Here is a 19,517-nt window from a genome sequence, read left to right as displayed (position 1 = left end):
TCTCACTCTAATCTCTCTCTTATCTCTATTGAAAAAAATTATCTCACTCTAATCTCTCTCTTATCTCAATCTACAATCTCTCCCTCTCTCTCATTAATCTCTCTCTTATCTCTATCTACAATATCTCTCTCACTAATCTCTCTCTTATCTCTATCTACAATATCTCTCCCTCACTAATCTCTCTCTTATCTTTAATATCTCTCTCTCTAATCTCTCTTATCTCTATCTACAATATCTCTCTCTCACTAATCTCTCTCGTATCTCTATCTTCAATATCTCTCTCACTAATCTCTCTCTTATCTCTATCTACAATATCTCTCTCTCACTAATCTCTCTCTTATCTCTATCTACAATATCTCTCTATCACTAATATCTCTCTTATCTCTATCTACAATCTCTCTCTCTCACTAATCTCTCTCTTATCTCTATCTACAATATCTCTCTCTCACTAATCTCTCTCTTATCTCTATCTACAATATCTCTCTCTCACTAATCTCTCTCTTATCTCTATCTACAATATCTCTCTCTCACTAATCTCTCTCTTATATCTATCTACAATATCTCTCTCTCACTAATCTCTCTCACTAATCTCTCTCTTATCTTTATCTACAATCTCTCTCTCTCAATAATCTCTCTCTTATCTCTATCTACTATATATCTATCACTAATCTCTCTGTTATCTCTATCTACAATATCTCTCTCTCACTAATCTCTCTTATCTCTATCTACAATATCTCTCGCTCACTAATCTCTCTCTTATCTCTTTCTACAATATCTCACTAATCTCTCTTATCTCTATCTACAATATCTCTCTCTTATTAATCTCTCTCTTATCTCTATCTACAATATCTCTCACTCACTAATCTCTCTCTTATCTCTTTCTACAATATCTCACTAATCTCTCTCTTATCTCTATCTACAATATCTCTCTCTTATTAATCTCTCTCTTATCTCTATCTACAATATCTCTCTCTCTCACTAATCTCTCTCTCACTAATCTCTCTCTTATCTCTATCTACAATATCTCTCTCACTAATCTCTCTCTTATCTCTATCTACAATATCTCTCTCTCACTAATCTCTCTCTTATCTCTATCTACAATATCTCTCCCTCACTAATCTCTCTTATCTCTATCTACAACATCTCTCTCTCTTATCTCTATCTACAATATCTCTCTCTCTTATCTCTATCTACAACATCTCTCTCTCTTATCTCTATCTACAATATCTCTCTCACTAATCTCTATTATCTCTATCTACAGTATCTCTCTATCACTAATATCTCTCTTATCTCTATCTACAATATCTCTCTATCACTAATATCTCTCTTATCTCTATCTACAATATCTCTCCCTCACTAATCTCTCTCTTATCTCTATCTACAATATCTCTCTCTCACTAATCTCTCTCTTATCTCTATCTACAATATCTCTCCCTCACTAATCTCTCTCTTATCTCTATCTACAATATCTCTCCCTCACTAATCTCTCTCTTATCTCTATCTACAATATCTCTCTCACTAATCTCTCTCTTATCTCTATCTACAATCTCTCTATCTCACTAATCTCTCTCTTATCTCTATCTACAATATCTCTCACTAATCTCTCTCTTATATCTATCTACAATATCTCTCACTAATCTCTCTCTTATATCTATCTACAATATCTCTCCCTCACTAATCTCTCTATCCTTTCAATATCTCTCTCTCACTCTCTACCTCTCTGCCTCTCTCTTTTTCTCTCAGTGCTGGCTTCATAACTGGTTTAGGTGGGACCATGGGACCCAGGTATCATGTTATAAACAGAGAGAACATATTCTGAATTATAGTTTGTTTATTTGTTATACGTTGATCTTTGAAACAGCTGATTATGGTTGAGTTTAGACTGTTGTAGACTGATATGTGGGGCATTATTTTATGCCTACTTAAGGCTCTCCCTGCTAAATATATTTCCCTAATTGACTTTAAATTAAATGGTAACAACTGCAAACCAATGCATTATATGCTAACATTATGACAACGGATAGCCTTGTTATCTGCAGGCTCAAGATTGGCTGCCCCATATAAGGCAACCAGCGGGTGACATTTGGCACTTGAAAATCAATTATAGCAAACAAATTAACTTTAATTTGTTTTAAAAATCTTTAGACTTGGCTGATTTTTTTTTTTATAGAAACACAGCAGAAATGATTTCTTTACTGCTTTTATGTTTACTGTCCCTTTAATGCAATTATGTTTAGTGTGCCTTTAAAAGCATATGTGTGTGTGTGTATTAAGATTCTTTTTAGCCTGAAAAGACAAAGGTTAAAAAAATAACTATTTGACTCCTACTCTTATTGATTTTGGGTTGGGTTAAGGAATTTCCGAGGCTTGGCTTTCAGTAGACCCAAGACCTTACTGTATGCTGGATGGATATATTTGGTGAGAGTAGAAAACGGTAAGTCTGTATTCTCATTTTTTATTTATTCCTAAAGTGGATTCTATGGTGGCTGTAAATAGGTTTCAAAAACAAAAATGTTAAAGTAGAAATGTTTTTGTTTTGTTGTTTTTTTTTTGTTGTTTTTTTTTTATTAGAAACAAATATGATACACAAACATGATATAAAATAAGAGGGAAAAAATGCATGACATAATATAGCTACAAATTTAATTCTCAATTAAAAAAAATAAGAAATACTTTTATTAATGTTTATATTAAACTGATAAAAGAGACAAATTGACTGAAGAAAGAGTGGAAAGGAAGAAGAAAAAAAACACTACTTAGTAGATTAAAAATTAAAAAAAAAAAAATGGGAACAAGATTCGTCCATCTTGTGATGTGTAAAAAGGAATAAAAAAAAGTAAAGTTAGGGGAATGGTTTAAAGGGACATGAAACCCAAAACATTTCTTTCATAATTTAGGTAGAACATACGATTTTAAACAACGTTCCAGTTTACTTCTATTATCAAATTATTCTTTTCATATTATTTGTTGATGGAGCATCAATACACTACTCGTTTCCTAACTGAACACATAGCTTAACCAATGACAATTGGTATATATGCAGCCACCAATCAGCAGCTAGAACCTAGGTTCTTTACTGCTCCTGAGCTTACCTAGGGAAACCTTTCAGCAAAGGATAACAAAAAAGGAAGCAAATTTGATAATAGAAGTAAATTGGAAAGTTGTTTAAAATTGCCTGCTCTTTCTGAATCACGAAATAAAAAATGTGGGTTTCATGTCCCTTTAACCCCTTAACGACTGAGGACGTGCAGGGTACGTCCTCAGAAAAAAGGCAGTTAACGCCTGAGAACGTACCCTGCACGTCCTCAGTGTGGAAAGCAGCTGGAAGCGATCCTGCTCGCTTCCAGCTGCTTTCCGGTTATTGCAGTGATGCCTCAATATGGAGGCATCCTGCAATAACCTTTGTAAGCCATCCGGTGCAGAGAGAGCCACTCTGTGGCCCTCTCTGCACCGGAGATCGGTGGCTTACTGCGTTGGTGGGTGGGAGCCGGACCGGGAGGCGGGTGGCGGCCATCGATGGCCCTGGTTATGTGAAGGGGGGCGGGATCGTGGGCGGGGGTGGCTGGGGGCACGCACGGGCACGCGCTCGTGCACGGGAGGGTGGGGGCGGGCGCGTGCACGGGGAGGGAGCGGGTGGGAACCGCTACACTACAGAAAATGTTGAAAATTAAAAATGTTGAAAGTCAAAAATTAAAAAAAAAAAAAAAACGATCAGCAAGGTGGTGGGGGTTTGTCTGTGTGGGGGTGGGGGAAGCTACACTACAGAAAAGAAAAACAAAACAAAAAAGCACTTTTTATTGCAATTTTTATTGCAAACTGGGTACTGGCAGACAGCTGCCTGTACCCAAGATGGCCCCCAATAAGGCAGAGGGGAGGGTTAGAGAGCGGTTTTGGGGGGGATCAGGGAGGTTGGGGGCTAAGGGGGGGATCCTACACAGTAGCATATGTACATATGCTAAAAAAAAAAAAATTTTTTTTTTAAAAACCCTTTTATTTTAGTACTGGCAGACTTTCTGCCAGTACTTAAGATGGCGGGGACAATTTTGGGGGAGGGAAGGGAAGGGAGCTGTTTGGGAGGGATCAGGGGGTGGGATGTGTCAGATGGGAGGCTGATCTCTACACTAAAGCTAAAATTAACCCTGCAAGCTCCCTACAAACTCCCTAATTAACCCCTTCACTGCTAGCCATAATACACGTGTGAGGCGCAGCAGGATTTAGCGGCCTTCTAATTACCAGAAAGCAACGCCAAAGTCATATATGTCTGCTATTTCTGAACAAAGGGGATCCCAGACAAGCATTTACAACCATTTGTGCCATAATTGCACAAGCTGTTTGTAAATGATTTCAGTGAGAAACCTAAAATTGTGAAAAATTTTAAGTTTTTTTTAATTTGATCGCATTTGGCGGTGAAATGGTGGCATGAAATATACCAAAATGTGCCTAGATCAATACTTGGGGTTGTCTACTACACTACACTAAAGCTAAAATTAACCCTACAAGCTCCCTAAAAGCTCCCTAATTAACCCCTTAACTGCTGGGCATAATACACTTGTGGTGCGCAGTGGCATTTAGCGGCCTTCTAATTACCAAAAAGCAACGCCAAAGCCATATATGTCTGCTATTTCTGAACAAAGGGGATCCCAGAGAAGAATTTACAACCATTTATGCCATAATTGCACAAGTTGTTTGTAAATAATTTCAGTGAGAAACCGAAAGTTTGTGAAAAAATTTATGAAAAAGTGAACGATTTTTTGGATTTGATCGCATTTGGCGGTGAAATGGTGGTATGAAATATACCAAAATTGGCCTAGATCAATACTTTGGGATGTCTACTAAAAAAAAATATATACATGTCAAGGGATATTCAGGGATTCCTGAAAGATATTAGTGTTCTAATGTAACTAGCGCTAATTTTGGAAAAAAATGGTTTGGAAATAGCAAAGTGCTACTTGTATTTATGGCCCTATAACTTGCAAAAAAAGCAAAGAACATGTAAACATTGGGTATTTCTAAACTCAGGACAAACTTTAGAAACTATTTAGCATGGGTGTTTTTTGGTGGTTTTAGATATGTAACAGATTTTGGGGGTCAAAGTTAGAAAAAGTGTGTTTTTTTCCATTTTTCCTCATATTTTATCATTTTTTTTATAGTAAATTATAAGATATGATGAAAATAATGGTATCTTTAGAAAGTCCATTTAATGGCGAGAAAAACGGTATATAATATGTGTGGCTACAGTAAATGAGTAAGAAGAAAATTACAGCTAAACACAAACACTGCAAAAATGTAAAAATAGCCTTGACCCAAACGGACAGAAAATGGAAAAGTGCTGTGGTCATTAAGGGGTTAATAACCATCTTGGGGAAAAAATGGAAGATTAAAAAAACACAAAAAAAACTGTTCAGTGAAAAAAATAATAAAAAATAATGTGAATTTGATCAATCCATCTTCTTTTGTGAGAGAAAAAAGGGGGTGACGTTAGGGGTGGTTTAATATTCATCTAGAAAAGTAAGAACAAGGGTGAGGGAAATTAGTCCATTGTGTAGAGGGAAGAGAAATAAAATTAAAATTAGGTTTGTTTTAAAAACCACCTAGAAGAATCCTAAGTGAAAAAAAGTAATAAAATCAGCCCATCTTGTGGAGTTAAAAAAAAGATGAAGTTAGAGCTGGTTCTATAACCATCTAGAAATATCCTACGTGAAATTAGTGTGGTGTGAAGAGAAAAAAGGGAAATTAGAGATGACTTAATAATCATCTAGAAGACTCCTAAGTGAATAAATTCAAGAAACAAAATCAGTCCATTTTGTGGAGTAACAAAGTGGGGGGGGGGGGGGGGGGTTTAGTAACTATTTAGGAAAATTGTAATTAAGATAAAGGGGCCTATGTATCAAATGTCTTGTGGACCTGATCCGACAGTGCAGATCAGGTCCGCAAAACCTCGCTGAATGCGGAGAGCAATAAGCTCTCTGTATTCAGCATTGCACAAGCAGCTCACAAGAGCTGCTGGGGCAATGCCGCCACCTGCAGACTCACGGCCAATGGGCCGCCGGCAGGGAGGTGTCAATCAACCCGATCATACTCGATCGGGATGAATTGTGGTGATTCCTGTCCGCCTGTTAAGAGCAGGCGGACAAGGTTATGGAGCAGTGGTCTTTAGACTTGCATTTCTGGCGAGTCTGAAGGCTCGCCAGAAACACGGGCCCTCAAGCTCCAATCGGAGCTTGGTAAATGGGCCTCAAAGAGTGAAGTGAAATCAGTCCATCTTGTAGAGTAAGGAGAAATAAGATATGATTTAAAAAAACACCTACAAGTATCCTAAGTGGAAAAAAAAAAAAAATTATTCAGCCCATCTTGTGGAGTTAAAAAAGGGAGGTGAAGTTAGGGCTGGTTTAATAACCATCTAGGAAAATCCTACGTGAAATGGGAGTGGAGTGAAATCAGTTCATCTTGTGGAATGAAGAAACAAAAGTGAAATTAGAGATGGTTTAATAACCATCTAGAAGAATTCAAAGTGAAAAAAAATGAAGAAATAAAATCAGTCCATCTTGTGGAATAAAAAAATGGGGGGGATTTAGGGGTGGTTTTATAATCATCTAGGAAAATCCTAAGTAACAAAGGAAGAATCCTAGGTGAATACAATTAAGAAATAAAATGAGTTCACCTTGTGAAGTAAATAAAAAGGTCTGAAGTTAAAGGAACAGTCTACTTCCAGAATTGTTATTGTTTAAAAAGATAGATAATCCCTTTATTACACATTCTCCAGTTTTGCATAACCAACACTGTAACCTTGTATCTAAGCCTTTGCAGACTGCCCCCTTATTTCAGTTCTTTTGACAGACTTGCATTGTAGCCAATCAGTGCTGACCCATAAATAACTCCACTGGAATGAGCATAATGTTATATTTATGGCACACATGAACTAGCACTGTCTAACTGTGAAAAACTATCAAAATGCATAAGAGGCGGCTTCAATGCCTTAGACATTAGCATATGAGCCTACCTTGGTTAGCTTTGAACAAAGAATACCAAGAGAACAAAGCAATCTTGTAAATTGGAAAGTTGTTTAAAATTGCATGCCCTATCTGAATCATAAATGTTTAATTTTAACTTCACTGTCCCTTTAAAGGTGATTTAATAAACATTTTGGAAAATCTTTAGTGAAAAAGGTGTGAAGTGAAATAAGTCCATCTTATAGAGGGAAGAGACAAAATAAAAGAAAGAAAAAAAGTGAAATTAGAGATGGTTTAATAACCATCTCCATCTAGAACAGTGATGACCAACTTCCCAATACATAGGGCCACAGATCGATATGTTAGAAGCCTAAGGACCGCATATAAATTTATGGCTATTAAACAAACAAATAATATATTTCCTTAAAAGTTTGAGAGGCACAGAGCAGGGTTAAGCTATCTCTGTTTGCTGTTCATGCCTCTAGAGGGTTTGAGATGAGGTCCTCCAAAAGCACAAATTTTTAGTTCCAATTTTTCCTGGGTCCACAAAAACAATGGCACACATACAGCAAGATTACAAGTAGCGCATTATGACTTTTACGCGAGCGATGTGGTCTTTTCACAATCAATTTCCATTGTGCAGGTAGTACAAGTCTTGCAATAAGGCGATTGCATGCGCATTCGCCTTTTACGCAATAATCCTTTCCGCGCTCAAAGAGCTGTAGTTAACAGCTTTGCGCAACAAAAAATCTTCACGAAACACTTGAAAAATACATTACAAAGTACAGTTATACTCATATTAACGCTGTCTAATAAAATGTATTTAAACAAATATTGCACACAAAAGTTATAAAGGCTCAAAGATAGGAAATCTCGGGTGCTAGAGAAAAAAAAGCAGACTAAGGGATTTTACATAGACATACAGTTCATACACATACATAGAGAAACATGGATTTATATGTTTAGACATATGTTTAACAAAGGAGATAATGAAAATATTTCACGTTTGTGTGTATGTGTGCGTGTGTGTGTGTGTTTGTGTGCATGTGTGTTTGTGTGCATGTGTGTTTGTGTGCATGTGTGTGTGTTTGTGTGTGTGTTTGTTTTTGTTTGTGTGTGTTTGTGTGTGTGCGTGTGTGTGTGTTTGTATTTGTGTGTTTGTTTGTGTGTGTGTGTTTGTCTGTTTGTGTGCGTGCGTGCGTGCGTGTGTGTTTGTTTGTGTTTGTGTGTTTGTTTGTGTGTGTGTGTTTGTCTGTTTGTGTGCGTGCGTGCGTGCGTGTGTGTTTGTTTGTGTTTGTGTTTGTATTTGTGTGTGTTTGTATTTGTGTGTTTGTTTGTGTGTGTGTGTTTGTCTGTTTGTGTGCGTGCGTGCGTGCGTGTTTGTGTTTGTGTGCGTGTGTGTTTGTGTGCATGTTTGTTTGTGTGTTTGTGTGCGTGTGTGTTTGTGTGTTTGTGTGCATGTGTGTTTGTGTGTGTTTGTATTTGTGTGTGTTTGTATTTGTGTGTATGTGTTTGTGTGTGTTTGTGTGTGTGTTTGTGTGTTTTTGTTTGAGTTTGTGTGTGTGTTTGTGTGCGTGTTTGTGTGTTTGTGTGCGTGTGTTTTTGTTTGTGTTTGTGTGTGTGTTTATGTGTGTGCGTGTGTGTGTGTTTGTATTTGTGTGTTTGTTTGTGTGTGTTTGTCTGTTTGTGTGCGTGCGTGTGTGTTTGTGTTTGTGTGCGTGTGTGTTTGTGTGCATGTTTGTTTGTGTGTTTGTGTGCGTGTGTGTTTGTGTGTTTGTGTGCATGTGTGTTTGTTTGTGTGTGTGTTTGTGTGTGTTTGTATTTGTGTGTATGTGTTTGTGTGTGTTTGTGTGTGTGTGTGTTTGTGTGTTTTTGTTTGAGTTTGTGTGTGTGTTTGTGTGCGTGTTTGTGTGTTTGTGTGCGTGTGTTTTTGTTTGTGTTTGTGTGTGTGTTTGTGTGCATATGTGTTTGTGTGCGTGTGTGTTTGTGTGTTTGTATATGGGTTTGTGTGCGTGTTTGTGTGTTTGTGTGCTTGTGTGTTTGTGTGTGTTTGTGTGTTTGTGTGCGTATGTGTTTGTGTGCGTGTGTGTTTGTGTGTTTGTATGTGTGTTTGTGTGCGTGTTTGTGTGTGTTTGTGTGCGTGTGTTTGTTTGTGTGCGTGTGTGTTTGTGTGTGTGTTTTGTTTGTGTGTGTTTGTTTGTGTGTGTGTGTTTGTGTGTTTGTGTGTGTTTATGTGCATGTGTTTGTGTTTGTGTGTGTGTGTATGAGTGAGAGGGCAACTCCATATTTATCCCCATGGTTTTAAAATGGGATGTCCAACAATCTCATACGGGTGTGATAGTAACTTGGTAACATACATTTGAACATATTTGTGTATGTGTATGGAACATTGTAACTGTCTAACAGGGTTTCCACACAGCCTTGTTTGCAAACTCTCTTTTATTGCCTGTGTTATATCTGTCCTTAAAGGGACAGTCTACACCAGAATTTTTATTGTTTTAAAAGATAGATAAACCCTTTATTACCCATTTCCCAGTTTTGCATAACCAACACAGTTATAATAATATACTTTTAACCTCTGTGATTATATTGTATCTAAGCCTCTGCAAACTGCCCCTTTTTTCAGTTCTTTTGACAGACTTGCAGTCTAGCCAATCAGTGCCTGCTCCCAGATTACTTCATGTGCACGAGCACAGTGTTATCTATATGAAATATGTGAACTAACACCCTCTAGTGGTGAAAAACTGTTAAAATGCAATCTGAAAGAGGTGGGCTTCAAGGTCTAAGAAATTAGCATATGAACCTCCTAGGTTAAGTTTCAACTAAGAATACCAAGAGAACAAAGCAAAATTGGTGATAAAAGTAAATTGGAAAATTGTTTAAAATTACATGCTCTATCTGAATCATGAAAGTTTATTTTGGCCTAGACTGTCCCTTTAAAAGGACATTGAACACTAAATAAATGCTAGGTAGAATGATGCATTCAAAGAAAAGATTAGTCTGAGAATAATATGTAGATGTATTTTTTAAAGTTTAATTAGCTGTTTAAATAGTGACAAAATAAGTGTAAAGTTTTAGTGTCTATAAAACAATGGGAGCTGCCATGTTGTAATTTAGGTTACCTTCTCTGCTGTGGCCAATTAGGGACAGTTATAAATAGGTCACTAGAGTGTGCAGCCAATGGCTCTGTGGAATATAATAGTGTTCAGCACTTCTATTTCTAACAGGAACTGAAAAGACCACAATTTCAGATTGGGATTACAGGAAAAGGGGACAAAATAAATAATGAAAGTATATTGCAAACTCGTTACTTTATAAAGTCATTTGAATAGAGAAGAAGAACAATTTTCAAAATTAAATTACAGGAAAAGGGTACATAAAGAAATAATGAGAGCATATTTAAAAGTTTATTTTACTACTCATAATTAAACATTTTGTATTCCAATGTCAAACTATTAAGCGTCCCTTTAAAGGGATATTAAACCCAAATTTTTTCTTTCATGGTTTAGCTAGAGCATGTGATTTTAAACAACTTTCTAATTTACTTCTATTAGCAATTTTTCTTTGTGTTCTTGGCATCCTTTGTTGAAAAGCAGGGACATAAGCTTAGGAGCCAGCCCATTTATGGCAGCAGTTTTGCTAGAATGTTATCCATTTGCAAGACCACTAGATGGCAGCACTATTTCCTGTAGTGGTCCATATGCTGATCTATGTATCTCTTCAACACAGAATATCATGGGAACGAAGTCAATTTGATAATAGAAGTAAATTGGAAACATTTTTAAAATGTTATGTTCTGTCTGAAACACAAAAGAACATTATTTGTGTTTCATATCCCTATAATGATATTCTATACAATGTGTGACATCTGGGTTACTAGTTTATTTTCTCAAGCATTTCTATGTGGTTTGACATTTCTTTGCTTAAAATAAACAAATGTATGAATTTGAGGAATGTTTGAGAGACAAATATCACTGAACACCCACACAAGAACATGTATTATCTATAGAACAAACTGGATAAGTGCAATCACTCATGGGTACAGGATATCAGTTTCTTTTATCTGTTTGCATTTTATCAATGTCTTCTGCTACCTGATATTTCTCTTTTGTTATCTTTATCTTTGTTTTTTTTTCCATTTTACTCATTTATTTGTTTCTCCTGAATTTGATTCTATTAAAGGACCAGTCAACACAGTAGATTTGCATAATCAACAAATGCAAGATAACAAGACAATGCAATAGCACTTAGTCTGAACTTCAAATGAGGAGTAGATTTTTTTTCTGACAATTTTAAGTTATGTCTTTTTCCACTCCCCTGTACCATGTGACAGCCATCAGCCAATCACAAATTCATACAAGTACCATGTGACAGCCATCAGCCATTCACAAATGTATACACACTTATTCTTGCACATGCTCAGTAGGAGCTGGTGACTCAAAAAGTGTAAATATAAAAAGACTGTCCACATTTAGTTAATGGAAGTAAATTGGAAAGTTGTTTAAAATGGCTGCTCTATCTGAATAATGAAAGTTTAATTTTGATTGTGTCCCTTTAAATGGCTTCATTTTCCTCAGTTGATGTGAGGGGACTTTATACACTGGAGCAGGAACAGTAAATACAGTACATTTGCATAATTTACAAATGCATAATAAAGAGACAATGCAATAGCACACAGGGTCTGAATTATCAAAGTGCGAGCGGACATCAATAAATGCAGACAGCATCATTGCACAAGCATTACAATAGGCCGCTAGCAGGGGGTGTCAATCAACCCGATCGTATCTGATTGGGCTGATTGCTGTCCAACACCTCAGATGTGGCGGACGAGCTAAGGAGCAGTGGTCTTAAAGGGACATTAAACCAAAAAAAATTCTTTCAGAATTCAGGCAGAGAATACAATTTTAAACACCATTACAATTTACTTCTATTATCTAATTTGCTTTATACTTTAGATATCCTTAGTTAAATAAAAAGCAATGCACACGGGTGAGCCAATCACATGAGGCATCTATGTGCAGCCACCAATCAGAAGCTACTCAGCCTATCTAGATATGCTTTTCAGGAAAGAATATCAAGAGAATGAAGCAAATTAGATAATAGAAGTAAAATAGAAAGTTGTTTAAAATGGTATTCTCTATTTGAATAATGAAAGAAAAAATGTGGGTTTAATGTCCCTGCTTCTTAAAGGGACAGTATACACTCATTTTCATATAACTGCATGTAATAGAAAGTACTATAAAGAATAAGATGCACAGATACCGATATAAAAATCCAGTATAAAAATGTTTAAAAACTTACTTAGAAGATTTCAGTTTAGCTTTGTTGAAAATGTAGCTGGAAAGCCCACTGCAAGTGGGAAATAAGACACCCCCTCCCCCTTCTTTTGCATATGAAAAGACCCTTTACACAAACAGGAGCAAGCTGGAGACGGTATATATCAGTACTCACATAAAACTTTGGGGCTTGGTTAGGAGTCTGAAAATCTGAGCAATATTATTTAAAAATAAGCAAAACTAAACATTTTTTTTTAAAAAAAAACTTCATGGGCTATATAAATAGATCATCTACAAAACATTTATGCAAAGAAAAAATGAGTGTATAATGTCCCTTTAACTCCTGTTTTCGGCAAGCCTGAAGGCTCGAGTGGAGATTGATGCATATGGATGGGTTGATAAATTGGCCCCTTAGGGGGATATTTATCAAAGCATCAACTGATAATACGCTGGAATCCCGCTTCGTATTTGACGCAAGATTGATTCGCCGTAGTTAACAAAGCATCAAGATTGTCAAATGTTTGACGAAATATACGCTTCCGTGATCTCAATCTGATGCAGATCGATGCTTGCGTCATTACAGATGTTTCGAATTCACATTCAACTCTATTTGACCCTTTTCCCAATTTATCAAACATTTAACAGGTACGCTCGCCTCTATTCCGACGCAGCGTACCTAGTTTTCAATCCGCCACCCCTGAGGCCGCGGATGCCATAGAAATCAATGGGAGTCTGAAAACACAGAAAGCTTATGTTTGATGCTGCAAGAGAATGAAGTATATTACATAATAAAAGTAAATGAGAAACCCTTTCTGAATCAAATAATATTATTGCTCCACATTTGGTGCACTAGTAGATATAGGGATAAAAATGAAAAATGCATTACTACTTATGGATTATGTTACATCTTTGTCTCTCATTACAAAGCAAGGGGACATGATGATTTCTACAATTTTGGTGCAAAGTTTTTCCCTAAACTTGTTGCACTAATAGATATAGAGATACAAATGAAATAAATTCACAACATAATATTGCTAACTTCCTTTTTATTTTTTTGATAAATCTATTTATATCATGTTTGAAGGAATATAATACAAGTCCTACCCTCCACTTCGTACCAAACAAGACGCAACACTTTTCACACCAATTATGACATAAACTCCTAAACAACCCACACACTAGTGAATTTTTCAACCACTTTTGATTGGAATAGGCATAATCACATGATTTATGACATCAGCCAATCTGATTCAAATCTACATTTTAAACTATCAATAAAAAATCAAATTGCTTGATACTTGTATCATTGATCAGAACACTCATTAGAACATGTAAGTGTTACATTCTGTATTATACTTTGAAAGTATGTATATGTGACATTAGTATTACAGTTAAAGATTGATGCTGACATTAGGACACACAATGTAATATTTTAGAAAATGATTTTAAAATCCGAATAATGTTTGATTTAATATAATTTTAACCTGATAGCTCAAAGGGATAGCCCACATAACATTAAACTGTCATGAATCAGATACAGCAGAAATTAAAATCAGTGTATTTCTTCCTTCTCTTGAATTTCATTTTCATGAAGAAATGTCATCTTATATGCGAGCCCATTTTGTAACACCTGTGTAGGGGTGGTATTTAAAACTAGACTGCAATCAGGAGGGGTTACACAGGTGCAGAGAGAATACTGGCCCAGCTCTTAAAATATCCATTGATTGCAAATAAATACATATGATACCCTGATTACATGTTATATTCACAATTTTTCATGTTTAGAATAATTATATATTTACACTATATACATATAGTGGTAGAAATAAACACAGAGATATGAAAGACAACATTAACTGAACAGTAGGGAAAAACCCTAAAAAAAGAATACACTTGTAGCACTCCAGAGTCAATTCACACTTATTGTATTATGTGTGTGTTAGTATTTATCCTCTAAAAACGGGGGAGTTGGTTACCAAAATTGATTAAAACTTAACATTTATTGGGGGGTATATAAACATAAAAATTGGGAAAGATTAAAACCACACATTGAGATGCATCCGTTATACAGTTAAAGTGATTGCTGTTAGTATACACTTTTATACCAGAGTAACTTGTGAATTGCTAAGTCAAGATTGCCTATAATGCTCAGTCAAAATGCCTGAAAGCTGCAGGGGAGATAATATTACTGACTCACCTGATCTGTAAATTATTGATCAAATATAGGGGCATATTTATCAAGCTCCGTACGGAGCTTGATGCCCCTTGTTTCTGGTGAGCCTTCAGGCTCGCCGGAAACACAAGTTATGAAACAGCGGTCTAAAGGCGGCGGACAGAAATCGACTGAAATCAACCTGATCGAATACGATCGGGTTGATTGACACCCCCTGCTGGCAGCTCGCAAATCTGCAGGGGGCGGTATTGCACCAGCAATTCACAAGAACTGTGCAATGATAAATACATAGAGCGTTTATCGATGTGCAGCGGACATGATATGCAATATTGGATCATGTCCGCTTGCACAATGATAATTCGGCCCCATAGTCTCTTAGGCGGTAATAGGGCTGTTTAATTAATTTACAACGTGTTCAAATGATACTGTGCCTGTCAGTATTCAATATAATGTTGATTGAATATACCTTAATAGTGTGTTGCAAGTAAACCAGGATATGTGACTATTCACTGTTACCAACCACTAGCTTTAGCATTGGTGTATAATAGATCCAATTAATCTATGTTGGATTACTAGCTGTTTCCATATATATGTTTATATCCCTAGTGGTGTGTGTAACTTGCTTTGTACACAGGAAGTACTATATCAGTCCTGTAGGTATATATGTGCAAAGATATATGTACAAATTCTAGCATTAATAATCATTAAAAAAAAGAGATAAGATTTCTAGAAATACAAATACGTATTAATTTATGTGAAAATATATAACAGATTTTTTTGTAGAACAAATAAATATAAAAATAACTTTCTATTAGATATTGTTTGTTGAGGTATAAATGCAGCTATTTCTTGGACATTAACAGATTAAAAATAAAAGATTTTCTTTAGAGAAATGTATGTAATGAAATGGTATAAATAAAGTTGGGAAAAAACAGAATAACGCGACATGAATGTTAGTTAACAACAGTCCGATACTCATCACACTGTACTTGACGCACGTGTTTTTGACAGTTTTTTTATAAATAAGGGCATCATATGCAGATCCACGGCAGCGATGTCTAGTGAGCGTATTGACGCCGACGAATGCACAGAGATTGACACTTTGATAAATATCCCTCATAGGCCCCTATTTAAGAAAGGTCTTGCGGACCTGATCCGACACTGCGGATCAGGTCTGCAAGACCTTGCTGAATGCGGAGAGCAATACGCTCTCCGCATTAAAAAAAATTACACCAGCAGCTCACAAGAGCTGCTGGTGCAACTCCACCCCCTGCAGACTCGCAGCCAATCGGCTGCCAGCATGGGGGTGTCAATCTGGCGATTCATGTCCGACCTGCTCAGAGCAGGCGGACAGGGTTATGGAGCAGCTGTCTTTAGATCGCTGCTTCATAACTGTTGTTTCAGGCGAGTCTGAAGACTCGCCAGAAACACAGGCCCACAAGCTCCCTATGGAGCTTGTTAAATGGGCCCCCTAGTCTGAACTTCAAATTAGTAGAAGATTTTTTCTGACAAATTTCAAAGTTATATCTATTTCCACTCCCCCTCTATCATGTGACAACCATCAGCCAATCACAAATGCATTACGTATATTCTGTGAGTTCTTGCACATGCTCAGTAGGAGCTGGTGACTCAAAAAGTGTAAATATAAAAAGACTGTGCACATTTTATTAATGGAAGTCTGTTGGAAAGTTGTTTAAAAATGCTGCTCTATCTGAATTATGAAAGTTTAATTTTGACCTGAGTGTCCCTTTAAGCATTTTTTTTCTATTAACTTTAATTATGAGCTACACTATCACAAGTAGGGTAACAGTGTCAGAAATAAACAGAACCATTGGAAATACCAGCCTGTGCTTTATGAATAAATAAGACTACGGTAGTATGAAAGTTATTTTGATTCTTCTTTTCAGAACCCAATATGATTTTCCATACAATTGACCTATTTTTCGGGATGGGCGAATGTTTTGGAACATTCAAATTTTAAACAAATTTCGATACATTTGTTCACTTGAATCTAATTTCTAGGGGAAAATGTATTAAATGTCGATCGGACATGATTCGCTATAGAAGTCAGAAGTCAGTTAATATCTGACTTCTGCCTGTGTCACTTTGCAGGGGAGGTGACAATGGCCTCTATTTATCAAGCTGTCAACCTCAAATACGCTGGAATTCCGCAGCATATTTGTGGCGAGGCTGATTCACCATAGTTATCTAGCCCTACAGACCAGCAAAAGTAGAATCTAGTGACGTAACATACGATCCGCCAGACTCAGTCTGACACAGATCGATGGTTACGTCACTCCAGATGTTCCGAACGCAACTTCGGCACAATCTGACTACTTTTAGAAGTTATCAAAGAACAATCAGGCACGCTCGCCACTATTCTGGCCCAGTGTACCTGGTTTTCAATTCCTATGGGAAATGTCTGCACCTAACACCCTAACATGTACCCAAAGTCTAAACACCCCTAATCTTCCCCCCTACACCGCCGCCACCTACTTTATACTTATTAACCCCTAAACCGCTGCCCCGACACCGCCGCCACCTACATTATACGTATTAACCCCTAAACTGCCGCTCCCGGACCCCGCCGCAACTAAATAAAATGTTTAACCCCTAAACTGCCGCTCCCGGACCCTGCTGCAACTATAATAAATTTATTAACCCCTAAAGCGCTGCTCCCGGACCCCGCCACAACTAAATAAAATATTTAACCCCTAAACCGCCGCTCCTGGACCCCGCCGCAACTATAATACATTTATTAACCCCTAAACCGCCGCTCCCGGACCCCACCGCCACCTACATTATACCTATTAACCCCTAATCTGCCGCCCCCTATACCGCCGCCACCTACATAAAGTTATTAACCCCTATCCTGCCGATCTCGGACCCCTCCGCAAATAAATTAATTGTTTAACCCTAAACCACCACTCCCGGAGCCCACCACCACCTACATTACATTTATTAAAGGGACAGTATACTGTAAAATAGTTTTTCCCTTAATGTGTTTACAATTGCTTTTTTTACCAACTGCAGAGTAAAAAATGTATGAAAATTAGCTTTTTAAGGTTTATTTCTGTATATTAAAGCTCTGATTTTGTGTTTTGAAGTCACAGCCTAATAAAATAGGTTGAGCTTGTAGGTATAATCAGATCTCATTACTGTATCACATTGTGCACATATACCTGCTTCTTTATCTTATATCTGTCCTTAAAACAATCACCAGTACTTTGAGACAACAATGGAAAATCAACATTTTATTACCTTATCTCTGATTTATCACACTGGGAGTGTAATTTCTTCTGCTGGCTGTGTTTACAAAGCTTATCTATAGCTGGTACGCGCGGCCACAAACTTTCAGAATAGGTGGGGATACCACATGCTAAATTAACAATTTCAAATGCCAATATAAGGGTAAAGGAGCTACTTGTAAACAATTTAATACACTCCAGCAGGTAAAGTGGATCATTGGAAACAAATTAAAGGGGAGAAAATGTTTGAGTAAACTGTCCCTTTAACCCCTAATCTGCCCCCCCTACACTGCCGCCACCTATATTATATCTATTAACCCCTAAACCTCTAAAGTCTAACCCTAACCCTAATACCCCCCTAACTTAAATATTATTTAAATGAATCTAAATAAATATTCCTATAATTAAATAAATTATTCCTATTTAAAACTAAATACTTACCTATAAAATAAACCCTAAGATAGCTACAATATAACTAATAGTTACATTGTAGCTATTTTAGGGTTTATTTTTATTTTACAGGCAACTTTGTATTTATTTTAACTAGGTACAATAGCTATTAAATAGTTATTAACTATTTAATAGCTACCTAGTTAAAATAACTACAAATTTACCTGTAAAATAAATCCTAACCTAAGTTACAATTACACCTAACACTATACTACAATTAAATAAATTAAATTAAATTAACTAAATACAATTACCTACAATTAAATAAAAATAACTAAAATTAACTAAAGTACAAAAAACAACAACTCTAAATTACAGAAAATAAAAAAAATACAAGAAGTTTAAACTAATTACACCTAATCTAAGCCCCCCTAATAAAATAAAAAATCCCCCCAAAATAATAAAATTCCCTACCCTATACTAAATTACAAATGTGGGGCATTGCCCCAATGTAATCAGCTCTTTTACCTGTAAAAAAAGAAATACACCCCCCCCCCCAACATTAAAACCCACCACCCACACCCAACCTTACTCTAAAATCCACCCAAACCCCCCTTAAAAAAACCTAACACTAACCCCCTGAAGATCACCCTACCTTGAGCCGTCTTCACCCAGCCGGGCCTATGTCCTCAATGTATCCGGGCGAAGTGGTCCTTCAGATGGGCAGAAGTCTTCATCCAATCCGGCCAGAAGAGGTCCTCAAGATGGGCAGAAGTCTTCATCCAAGCGGCATCTTCTATCTTCTTCCATCCGACGAGGAGCGGCACCATCTTGAAGACATCCGACGTGGAGCATCCATCGATCCCGACGACTAAACGATGAATGACGGTTCCTTTAAATTACGTCATCCAAAAAGGCGTCCCTTGAATTCAGATTGGCTGATAGGATTCTAAGTTAGGAAAGAACCAATCAGCATTCTATTGGCTTAGGATAGGATTTATTTTACAGGTAAATTTGTAGTTATTTTAACTAGGTAGCTATTAAATAGTTATTAACTATTTAATAGCTATTGTACCTAGTTAAAATAAATACAAAGTTTCATGTAAAATAAAAATAAACCCTAAAATAGCTACAATGTAACTATTAGTTATATTGTAGCTATCTTAGGGTTTGTTTTATAGGTAAGTATTTAGTTTTAAATAGGAATAATTTATTTAATGCTAGGAATATTTATTTAGATTAATTTAAAAAATATTTAAGTTAGGGGGTTGTTAGGGTTAGACTTAGGTTTAGGGGTTAATAGATATAATGTAGGTGGCGGCGGTGGAGGGGGGGCAGATTAGGGGTTAATAAATGTAATGTAGGTGGCGGTGGGCTCCGGGAGCGGTGGTTTAGGGGTTAAACATTTTATTTATTTGCGGCGGGGTCCGGGATCGGCAGGATAGGGGTTAATAACTTTATGTAGGTGGCGGCGGTATAG

The sequence above is a fragment of the Bombina bombina genome, chromosome 7 (genome assembly GCF_027579735.1).
Source record: "Bombina bombina isolate aBomBom1 chromosome 7, aBomBom1.pri, whole genome shotgun sequence".
Classification (NCBI taxonomy): Eukaryota; Metazoa; Chordata; class Amphibia; order Anura; family Bombinatoridae; genus Bombina; species Bombina bombina.
The sequence above is the reverse complement of the archived record's forward strand: the minus strand, read 5'-3'. Positions refer to the sequence as shown.